Source organism: Rattus rattus, chromosome 2 (genome assembly GCF_011064425.1).
Source record: "Rattus rattus isolate New Zealand chromosome 2, Rrattus_CSIRO_v1, whole genome shotgun sequence".
Lineage (NCBI taxonomy): Eukaryota > Metazoa > Chordata > Mammalia > Rodentia > Muridae > Rattus > Rattus rattus.
Genome location: NC_046155.1, coordinates 127,602,903 through 127,615,631, shown reverse-complemented (window position 1 = coordinate 127,615,631; position 12,729 = coordinate 127,602,903).

Below are 12,729 nucleotides of genomic sequence, written 5' to 3'. Positions count from 1 at the left end.
CTAGCAGTCTAAGACGGGCCAGCCTTTCACCTGAGTGTGTTGCAAATGTCCATTAGATGTAGTTACTGTTCCATCACCTCCCACTCAAAGCCATTGAAAGAGCATAGTGCTCACCCTAGAAAACAGTTTACAGGAACTTTTAAAAGTGATTTTATTTTTTACACGCCAATATGACAACACTGATTTAGTGAAGTTACTAGTTTTTTGGCAGAATGGCATTGCTGTCTTTAATTTTTGAACTCTTCATTCTTCTTGTTATTCTTTATGACACAGACAGGAGTCCTTCTCTGGCTATGAGCTGAGTCTAACTGATATATTAGCTGTCATTCAGTCCTCACATCATCTTGATCTGCTCTCAGCATGTTGACCTTGACACTCTCTTCCAGACAAATTCCTGAGACCAAACTATTAGCTTCCAGCCTATCAATCCTGTTCCTCGTGACGTTGGAGTATAGAGAAAATTGACACTTAACTAGAATCCCCAATACAACCACCAGAGAAAAATCACCTCCTATATCTGCCTAGAGATTTTCTTCAACGTCCCTGTACTCATGTTCTATAAAAGCACAGCAGGCACAGAGTTAAACTTGCTAGAAGACTACCTCCTTCTACAGTCTTGGAAAGTTAAGAGTGTTTCTAACATGTGGTGCAAATAGAATTCACCAACAATGGAAGCCATCATTTGTCACCTTGGGCTTAAGCGGAACTTCTCAGTGACCTGTTAAGACATCATCACCTTCACGTCATAGAATCTTTCTCTTTCATTGGTACAGTGAACTCACTAACACCCTAGTCCAATCCAGGCTTGCAAGAGCCACCAACAAAGATCAAAGCTCTTAGCTCCCATTTTAAGTGCTGTCCAGATCACAGCAGGCATAACTCTGCCGTAATTTCCTCTTTACTCATCTCTTTTCCTCAGCAGCTCACTTTCCAAGTCTTACCTTGCTTACGATGGTGTTCCCCAGCATTTAGTATCTGACATGTAGAATGCTCCCAATACGTCCTTTTGAAAGGGTGACTTTATTAACATCTGAATTTTGAGTTACAAGAACTATGCTTGTTTTGAATAGGAACGACCCCGATAGGCTCGTAGATTTGAATAGTTGGTCACCAGGAAGTGGCCCTATTAGGAGGTGTGGCCTTGGTGGAGGAAGTGCATCACCAAGGGGTGGGTTTTGACATTTCAAATTCTCAAGCCAGACCAATGACTCTCTCTTCTTGGTACCTGCAGACCCAGGTATATAACTCTTTTTCTTCTCCAGCACCATGTCTGCCTGCTTGCTACCATGCTTCTGCCCATGACAATAATGGAACAAATCCATGAAAGCCAGCCACTATTAAGTGCTTTCCTTTAAAAGAGTTGCTTTGGTCATGGTATCTCTTCACAGCAATAAGATATTAACTAAGATAAGAACCTTACCTTAGCTGTTGTTATTTTATTTCCATCATTTTTCCTATCACAAATTACAAATAGAGAACACTAAATAAATAATTCATAGCAATTCAGCTTCTTTCTCTGATTCTAATAAATATAAAAAGAAAATCTTACTGTTACATTAGGTTAACAATATAAAGATAATCATGTATGGTTAAAATAGAGTTATAATTTTCAGACATGCTGTATCTTTAAAACTTAGACTAAGGAGATTAATGTTATATGTTAAAAATGAATGAGTTTTACCATAATGAGAAGCAGCCACCACCAGAAAATACAGTGGCCATGTGGTTTTGCCAAGACTAGAGTGTCTGCCGAACTTCTAATACAGAGGCGTCATGCCCATATAATCTTGAACACATTAGAATGACTCTGTAAACTTTACCAAATGTGTTAATTAGTCTTATGTCAATCTGATATACAAGCCAGAGTTAGAAAGGAGATAATCTGAATTAAAGAGAACCGCAACTGAGAAAATGCCTCTGTAAGATCTTCTGTAAGACTTTTTTTTTAAATTAATGATTAATGGCGAGGGCCATTGTGGATGGTACCACCCCTGGGCCAGTGGTCTTAGTCTTTATAAAAAAGCAGACTGAACAAGCCATTTGGAGCAAGCCAGTAAATAGCACCCCTGCATGGCTTCCTGCCTTTAGTTTCCTGCCCTGTTTGGGTTCCTTTTCTGACTTCCTTCCATGAAGGACCTTCATATGGCAATGTAAGCCAAGTTACTTTTTGGTCATGGTGTTTGATGGCAGCAATAGAAAACCTAAAACACCGATTAAAAATTCCCTATATTTGGATTCTCTAAAGGATCCCACCTATTGAATCAAAACTTCTAGGCCAATAGAACTTAAGGTCACAGGAAACAGGAAACAAAAATTTTCATAGTGAGTCATTAGGGGTTATGGCCAGTGTAACTATACTCATTCCCACAGCTTGATTCTAGGATACATGATTCTGGCTATAGGAGAAACCATACCATATGTTGGACACTGATTCAGAGTAAATACCACCAATTAGTGAACCTTGCCCCCCACCCTCCAGGCTACTACTGACACCTAATTGGCACTGTAACTGTGTATTTAAAAGGCCATTCCATTAGTCTATCGAAATGGTTGTTCATCAACCCAATGGATTCTATGAGTGTGAGCCCACTGTTTGAGTTCTCTAGCCACAAAGTGAGTTCTGTGGTCAGAAGCAATGTGTAAAATACCACGATGGCAAATAAGGCATTCAGGGTCATACTCTGTACTTGCTTATTGAACGCTTCTGTTGATGAGCATTTACATGGGACATAAATATCTTCACGCCATTTGTCAATTCAAAGAAATCTATCTACTTATTTCTTCCTCAAATGTCATTCTCCCCAATTCTTTGTTCAACCCCTTTCCAAGGCATTTATTCAACCATGAATCAATGAGCAGTTATATAACTGGTCATATCATTTCCAAACAAAATGTATGAGCGTGTGTACTGCCTCAAGTTCTGCCCATTGTGAAGATTTCCTCAAGGTATCTTTTGGAGTTTTCTAGAAATGGGTTGTAATGCTGCAGTTATCCACTCCCTGCATTGCCTAATATGCAGAACCATTAGTAAAACATGCCTTAGTCTTCTTTTCCTTAATCAACCAATCACAGAGCACATCTTATGAGGCTATAGGTCCATGCTTGGGAGAAGGTTTTACAACAGGAGTAAAAAACCATTACCATTTGGGCGTGTGTGTGTGTGTGTGTGTGTGTGTGTGTGTGTGTGTGTGTGTGTGTGTGTGTGTGTGTGTTGATCTAGGACTAGAATCTCAGGGAATTCCTATACCTATACAGCTGCTAGTCTTCAGTCTCCATAAGAATCCTGACAAAGAAGGAAACAACAGAATTCCTTAGTAACCTGATAGATGAATGATCAGGATAGTTTTACAATGAGTCTTCAGACCCCTATAGGATAGCTCTTCTCATCTCAAACAATCCAATGAAAAAGAATTCCTCACAAGCATACTAGCTGTTTGGTTGTAGTTGCTTCCAGCTGTAGTCAAGGTGACACCCAAGATTACCCACCACACTCACAAAGACCCAAAGACTTGAATTTTTCTTCAAGTATGCAGCATAGCAGTTATACTCACATCCCTCCCTTCCAAGCTAAATGTGTGACTTTGCACTAGATTTCTCTTCTTAGCATGCTTCTTTGTCTAGATCAGTCAATGTGACATTAAAATTCTATGACATTTGCCAGTGTTGAACTGAGAGTTGTGTCAGAGTAACCTATCTATGTCTCACTACCTCCATCAGATCGCTCTTTCTTTTGTCTGGATGAGTTTTGATGGGCATTGTACACTGCTCTATATCTGTGTGCTGTTAGTCAGGAATATAGGAACTAACATCCCTTAGGAGTAGCCCACAACAAACAAATGGCTTTCAGGATTTGGTAAAGAAACTCCCTTCCTCTCTGCTTCTATTGCAGTAATTCCCAGCCTTGTGTTAAACACTATTTCATTACTCTCTGGATGAAATACCAGTGGCCCAGAGAGTGACTCTTCACAGGGCACAGTCTATTCATTGCCTAACCTTCCCTGCATCGCAGTCTCCCTCTGTGCAGTCCAAATGAACTATTTATATTAAATGAAGTCTCAGGGTAGGCTTCTGAGGAAATCTGAACCGAGACACACATATTAAACTAAATGAAAGTAATGTTTCAAGCATTTCTATCTCTTCACTTCTTTTCATTTCTTTTAAACTCTTGAGAATAGATGGGTAAAGACTCAATATCCAGGGAGGTGCCTGGATAAATTGTATGTTATTACCTGGCTGTCTTCCCCACAGAGAAAATGGCCTAAGACATCAATGTATAAAAACACTGTGTGGCTGCCTCATGCACCCAGGAAGTGTTTCATATACATTCTTATTACAGCATGCTGTGCAATCCTGAAAGCCTGCAGAAGAGCCATGGCTTGTGATTAACCAGCAATGGCACTGTTATAGCTCTGAGAGCCATCGAAAAGAAAAGAGACTGATCGAGAAGTAGCAGCTAACAAAACAAAGTGTCCTTCCAGTTCCTAAAAAGTAACAATCCTGTGATATTGAAACGCAATGTATTTATAGTTTTCTTCTTGCTTAATTTATATATGTATTGATGCTAGAGAACTGTATTTCCCCATCGAGCAACACCGAAGCAGACAATTGTTGAAACTGAACAGTCGGAATGTGGTTGGTTTGAGAGATGTATTTTGAGAATAAAACACAATGCTGTTTAAAGCCCAAATGCTTGAATTACCCTAGATGCCTAGAACAAATGAAACTCAAGACGGATGATCAAAATGTGAATGCTTCACTCCTTCTTTAAAAGGGGAACAAGAATACCCTGGGCAGGGAATAGAGCGGCAAAGATTAAAACAGACACAGAAGGAACACCCATTCAGAGCCTGCCCCACATGTGGCCCATGCATATACAGCCATCCAATTAGACAAGATGGATGAAGCAAAGAAGTGCAGGCCGACAGGAGCCGGATGTAGATCTCTCCCGAGAGACACAGCCAGAATACAGCAAACACAGAGGCGTATGCTAGAAGCAAACCACTGATGTGAGAATAGGACCGCCGTTGAAGGAATCAGAGAAAGAACTGGAAGAGCTTGAAGGGGCTCGAGACCCCATATGTACAACAATGCCAAGCAACCAGAGCTTCCAGGGACTAAGCCACTACCTAAAGACTATACATGGACTGACCCTGGACTCTGACCTCATAGGTAGCAATGAATATCCTAGTAAGAGCACCAGTGGAAGGGGAAGCCCTTGGTCCTGCTAAGACTGAACCCCCAGTGAACTAGATTGTTGGGGGAGGGCGGCAATGGGGAAGATGGGGAGGGGAACACCCATACAGAAGGGGAGGGGAGGGATTAGGGGAATGTTTGCCTGGAAACCGGGAAAGGAATAACACTCGAAATGTAAATAAGAAATACTCAAGTTAATAAAAAAAAAAAAACACCTTGGACGAGGAAAAGTATGTAAGATGCTTCATTAATAGCTTTTATATTGATTCCATGTTTAACTTTGAAGACTTTGGTTACATTAGTTTAAATATTTTGGTTTTTATTATGTTTTTGAGGTTTTGTGTTTTGTCTGTGTGTAAATGTGTATAACACATGCACTCCTAGTGCACATGGCCGAAGAGAGAATAGAATCCCCTGGAATGGAAGCTATGGATGGACACGAATTGCTATGTCAATAGGGAAAATGGAATCTTGTTTCTCTGGAAGAGAACCAAGTTCTCTTAAGCACTGAGTTATCTTCCGTGCCCTGAATACGTTAGTTTAAATACTCTCAGTTGCTAAAGTTCATATAATGTGGTTCCTTTCCCTTTACTAATGCTGCAACACATAATTTATAATTACCTACATGGCTCATATTATGTGTTATAAAATATTACATAATTTTATTAGACTTAGCTTGTTTTTATTAGGCCATGGTAATATGTAACTGACTCTTCCATAAATAAAACTTCTTTCACTTGTAAGGAAGAAGAGAATGTTGAGAGATCCTGACCTGGTCTAAAATGATTTGACATAGAAGGAATATGAGCTATATCTATTCGCATCCCACTGTCAGAACTTATAAAATGCCAACTGCCAAAGGGCAGGGTGAGGGCGAAGGAAATGAGACTGTCCAGTGAGTCAGATGATGTGCTATAATGAATAGAGGTGTCTGCTCTGAATGCCCATCACAATAGCCACAGCTTGATGACCTTTAAAGCACCAATATCATTCATTCCAGACCAGAGCATAACAAGATAAATATGTTCCGGCAATATTGCATGATGTTAGCCTTCACTGACATCTTTACAAGCACCCCTTAAGCCTCCTTTCCAAAAGATTTTGAAAACTGACAGATGTGCACTGTCAGGTGAGACAGAGAATCTGCTATAAATCTGCTACGTTAGATGCACGAAGGGCAAATTTTCCTGGCCACTCAATTTTTGCCTGGCAGGATCTCTCTTTGATATGAATTTCAGTTGAATAAAATGAGATCAAATACCACTTGGTAAAGGCCAGACGATGGCTCTGACAGAACATGAAAGGTGAATTCTAAAATCTAATTATCAGGTTGATGTTATTGGAACACTGCGAAGGATGCCTTCTCTCAGGAACAAAGGCATTCTTAAACATATTCCAACATACTAGTTGACGATGGTTTATCCTTAGTCAGCATTGCAGTACCACAAAACAACTGCTAAAGCTAACTCAAAGAGAAGCCAGGTTTCTCTCACTGTTCGGGAGGTTGAAAATCCCAAATAATGCAGCCTTATCGGTTTGACTTCTGAAGAGGGTAACACATAACAGGAGAAGTGTGTGTAAGAAGACATGGCCAGAGCTTAAGCCCAAGTACCTCTTTGTTGCTGTAATAGAATTACGTGGCCAAATGTAACTTAGACAAGAAAGGAGTTATTTTGGCTTTTGGACCCAGCATGCAGTAGGAAGTTAACCAATCACATTTCCTATACACAGGAAGGAGAAAGAACAGGAAGTAAAGTGAAGCTTATACACTCTCAAACCCCATGCCCAGTGACATACTTTGGCCAGCAAGGCCTTACTTCCTAAAACTTTTATAACTGCTCCCAAAACAATGCCACCAACAGGGAGCTAAGTCTTCGTGTATGTGAACACATGGAAAATGTGTCTCATTCAAATCCCCATACCAAGGAAAGAGTGAAAGGCAAGGTTCACGCAATCATCTTTGAAGAGACTGCTGCCTCTCCCCATGAAGTAGTAACAAGCCACTGGGGCACATCTCTTAAATTTTCAACCACTTCAGGAGAATATTGCCCTGGGACCAAACTTTCACCATGGGTGCCATGGTAAGACCCAGTATTCAGCCTGTGGTAGGGGGATGGCATTGCTGTCATTCTCAGATTGGCAAATCCCTTTCTTTAAGAATAAAATAAGAGAGCATAAGCCATTGGTGTTCTGTTTAGGAATGATCCAAAATATATTAAGAACTCAAAAAGTTAGACTCCAAGGAACCAAATAACCCTATTAAAAATAGGGTACAGAGCTAAACAAAGAATTCTCAGCTGAGGAATATCGAATGGCTGAGAAGCACCTAAAAAAATGTTCAACATCCTTATTCATTAGGGAAATGCATATCAAAACAACCCTGAGATTCCACCTCATACCAGTCAGAATGGCTAAGATCAAAACTTCAAGAGACAGTAGATGCTCAGGAGGATGTGGAGAAAGAGGAACACTCCTCCATTGTTGGTGGGATTGCAAGCTGGTACAACCACTCTAGAAAACAGTCTGGTGCTTCCTCAGAAAAGTGGACAGCTATACTAGTCCTAAGCATATACCCAAATGATGCTCCAACATATAACAAGGACACATGTTCTACTATGTTCATAGCAGCCTTATTTATGATATCCAGAATTTGGAAAGAACCCAGATGCCCTTCAACAGAGGAATGGATACAGAAAATGTGGTACACCTACACAATGGAATATTATTCGGCTATCAAAAACAATGACTTCATGAAATTCATAGGCAAATGGACTGAACTAGAAAATATCATCCTTAGTGAAGTAACCCAACAACAGAAAAACACATAGTCTGCACTCAATGATAAGTGGATATTAGCCCAAAAGCTTGGAATACCTAAGAAAAAATTCACAGATCATATGAAGCCCAAGAAGGAAGACCAAAATGTGGATGCTTCATTCCTTCTTAGAAGGGAGACCAAATTTTCATAGGAGGAGATACAGGGACAAAGAATGGAGCAGGGGAAGAGACTGCCCCACCTGGGGATCCATCCCATATGCTGCCACCAAACCCAGTCACTATTGCTGATGCCGAGAAGTGCTTGCTGACAAGAGCCAGATATGGGTGTCTCCTGAGATTCTCTGTCAGAACCCTACTGATACAGATGAAGATGGCTGCAACTAAACACTGGACTGAACAATGGGACCCCAATGGAATAGTTAGAAAAAGTACTGAAGGAGTAAAGGGGTTTGCAACCCCATAGGAAGTACAACAATACCAACCAACCAAACCCCACCAGAGCTCCCAGGGACTAAACCACCAACCAATGAGTACACATGGAGGCACCCATGATCCCAACCACATATGTTACAGAGGATGGAGTTGTCCAGAATCAATGAAAGGAATAGCCCTTGGTCTTGTGAAGGCTTGTTTCCCCAGTGTAGAGTAATGCCAGGGTATTGAGATTGGAGTGGATGGGTGGGAATGGGAGTATCCTCATACAAGCAGGGAGAGGGTAGAATGGAAGAGGGGGCAAAGGGGATAACATTTGAAATGTAAATACATAAAATATCCAAGAAAAATAAAATTATAAAAAATAAAAATAAAAAAGAAAATGCTGTCCTTAAAAAAATAATAAAATAATAAATAATAAATGGAAATTTTCAACTACTTGGTAGATCTAAAATTAAAAAATATAATGTCAGAGAAATCTCAGAATTATTTCTAAGACACAGACTTGAAGAAACACCAAGTTTTATAGAATGTGGCCAAGGAGAATGGCATTTTATTAATTAAATTAATTAATTAATTAATTCACTTTACATTCCAATATCAGCCCCTCCTCTCCTCCTAGGACCATCTCACACAGATCCTCCCCTATTCCGACACCCTTTCCCCCCTGAGAAGGGGGCTCTCCCTTCCCCGGTATTGCTCACCACCACCCACCCCATACCCACACAGCAAGTCACTGCAGGACTAGGTGAGTCCTCTCTCACTGAAGCCAGAGGAGGCAGTCAAGTTAAGGGAATAGGATCCACAGGCAAGCAACAGATTCAGGGACAACCCCTGCTCCCTGTCGTTGGGGGACCAGCATGAAGATCAAGCTGCACTTCTGCTACGTGTGGGGGGGGGGTTAGGTCCAACCCATGTATGCTCTTTGATTGGTGCTTCAGTCTCTGGAGCGCCCCAGAGCCCAGGTTAATGGATACTGTTGGTCTTCCTTTGAAATCCCTGTCCTCTTCAGGTCCCTGAATCCTTTCCCTCAACTCTTCCATAAGTCTTCCCCTGCTCCATCTAATGTTTGGCTGTGGGGAGAGTGACATTTAAATCTGCTTGGCTGTGACAGTACTAGGTGTAGACATTTCAGACTAACAATGACCCGGTGTGCTTCTTTTTGGTGTTTTTGTGACTGTGATTGCTTTCATTGGATTTCTCAAGAGTATACATAAGAGAATTGAAATGAAATTTCAAATAATAAAGTATATGTACATCCATTTGGATGCCTCTTTGAGATGACTTTCCAAAAAGCCTCGGGTATACTTCAGGATGTCCCCGCACACTTGAGTACAGACTCACTTAAATTGTGCATTTTCCCACTTATATTGTTTGCGCTTTCCCTGTTATAACTGTCAGAGTGTGCTCATAGTTGTAAGTTTTCAATAGCATTCCTCAGTGTCTCATAGCATAAGGTGCCGTCTGATTAGGTTAATGCAGTGTCTTTATTTCCTATTTAAAATTATTCCCCATTTTGGCTTAGAGCATTGATATACTGAGGAGGAGAGAAAATTTAAATTAGTCCTAATAATTCTAGACTGTATGAAAGATCTAATCAAGCCAATGATCTGCCTTTCATTTTAAAAAAGTTAATGAAGATAATTTCCCTTTCAAGTTTTTCTTCAAATGCTAATTCATTTTTTACTGAAAGGTATTAAGATTTTTATCTAAATAGAACAAATTAATCAACTGTCTGGCCAGAAAATCTGCCATGCACATATCTACAAGCACTTAGTTTTTTAAAAAAAATTCTACATTTATGAAGAAATCCTCTATTGCTTGTGAGTTTTCAAGATTATAACAAAAGAAGCTAGGCATATTCTATACTTCAGTGACGCCGAGTAAATGATAAACCTCTAGGTATATAGAAGACAGGTTTACAGGTATATAGTCAATATTTGTCATATTGACAAATCATAAGCAGTTTATCATAAGCATGTTCCAAAACTGGTACATAATTGCTTTTTAAAAAAACAAGTAAGAATCTAGAAGAAGAGTCTTAACAGTCCTATTTCACTCTCAATTTTTGGCTTAAACTGTCATTCATACGTCTTTTTATTTAAAACTGAAAACTATACCAAGATTCTCACAGAAGTGCAGTGTTTTGATGTAAATCTACACGTACTACCAGAAAACCTGAGCTGCAGAAAGTTGTAAGATGATACACGAGCTAGTTTCCTGTCAGTTCAACACGCACTAGCATCATTTTGGATACCTCCACCAAATTGGCCAATGGGAAAGCCAGGATATATTTTCTTTAGCTAATGGCTAAAGTGGAAGAGCCCAGCCTGGTGGTTCCACCCCTAGGCTGACAGCTTTGGCTGCTGTAAGAAAGCAAGCTGAACAAATCATGAGGAACAAAGTAGTGAAAATCAGTCTTTTGTGACCTCTGCATCAGCTCCTACCTCCAGGTTCCTGCCCTGTTTGAGTTCCTGCCCTGCCTCTCAGTGATGGACTGTGGTGTAGAACTGGAAGCTGAAATAAACCCTTTCCTTCCCGACTTGCTTTGGTCATGGTGTTTTATTACACTAACAGAAACTCTGGGAGAGAAATAGCCAAATAGCCAGGACAGGAAGCATGGCATTATGGGGCATTATTATCATAAAGAAGAGGAGAGTAGACCTTGCCATTTTTTAGTATTCATCCTAAGCAAAATACAATTCCAAATGAGTTTCGGTGCACTGGGTGGAGGAAGTACATCTTTATACTCCTTTGTATTCCCTAAACACACTTGAGTGTGCTAGCAATGAGAAAGAGAACCAATAAATATTTGTTTACTTAATGTTTACTGTTTTTCTGTTCTTTTTTATTGGATATTTCTTTATTTACATTTCCAATGTTATTCCCTTTCCCAGTTTCCTGTCCATAAGCATCCTATCCCCTTCTCCTCCCCTTCTTCTATAAGGGTGTTCTCCTCCCCATCCACCCCCTTACAGCACCCCCTGACATTCCCTTACACTGGGGGTCCAACCTTGGCAGGACCAAGGGCTTCACCTTCCAATGGCGCCCAACAAGGCCATCTTCTGCAACATATGCAGTTGGAGCCATGGGTCAGTCCATACATAGCCTTTGGGTAATGGTTTAGTCCCTGGAAGCTCTGGTTGGTTGGCATTGTTGTTCTTATGGGGTTGCAAGTCCCTTCAGCTCTTTCAATCCTTTCTCTAATTCCTCCAATGGGGGTCCCGTTCTCAGTTCAGTGGTTTGCTGCTAGCATTTCCCTCTGTATTTGACATTCTTTGGGTGTGTCTCTCAGGAGACATCTATATCTGGCTCATGTCAGCATGCATTTCTTAGCTTCATCAATCTTATCTAGTTTTGGTGGCTGTATATATATGAGGCACATGTGGGCAGGCTCTGAAATACTGTTCCTTCAGTCTCTTATCTAAAGTTTGCCTCCATATCCACTCCTAGGAGTGAAGCATCCGCATTTGGTCATCCTTGTTCTTGAGCTTCATGTGGTCTGTGGATTGCATCTTGGGTAATTCGAGATTTTGGGCTAATATCCACTTATCAGTGAGTGCATACCATGTGTGTTTTTCTGTGATTGGATTACCTCACTCGAGATGATATTTTCTAGTTCATTCCATTTGCCTATGAATTTCATGAAGTCATTGTTTTTATTAGCTGAGTAGTACTCCATTGTGTAGATGTACCATATTTTCTGTATCCATTCCTCTGTTGAAGGGCATCTGGGTTCTTTCCAGCTTCTGGATATTATAAATAAGGTTGCTATGAACATAGTGAAGCATGTGTCTTTGTTATATGTTGGGGCATCTTTTGGGTACATGCCCAGGAGTGGTATAGCTGGGTCCTTGGGTAGTTCAATGTCCAATTTTCTGAGGAACCTCTAGACTGATTTCCAGAGTGGTTGTACCAGTTTGCAATCCCACCAACAATAGAGGAGTCTTCCTCTTTCTCCACATTGTCACCAGCATCTGCTGTCCTCTGAGTTTTTTATCTTAGTCATTCTGACTGGGGTGAGGTGAAATCTCAGGGTTGTTTTGATTTGCATTTCCCCAATGACTAAGGATGTTGAACATTTCTTTTGGTGCTTCTCGGCCATTTGGTATTCCTCAACTGAGAATTCTTTGTTTAGCCCTGTACCCCATTTTTAATAGGGTTATTTGATTCTCTGGAGTCTGACTTCTTGAGTTCTTTGTATATTTTAGATATTAACCCTCAATCAGTTGTAGGATTGGTAAAGATCTTTTCCCAATCTGTTGGTTGCCATTTTGTCCTAACAACAGTGTCCTTTGCCTTACAGAAGCTTTGCAGTTTTATGAG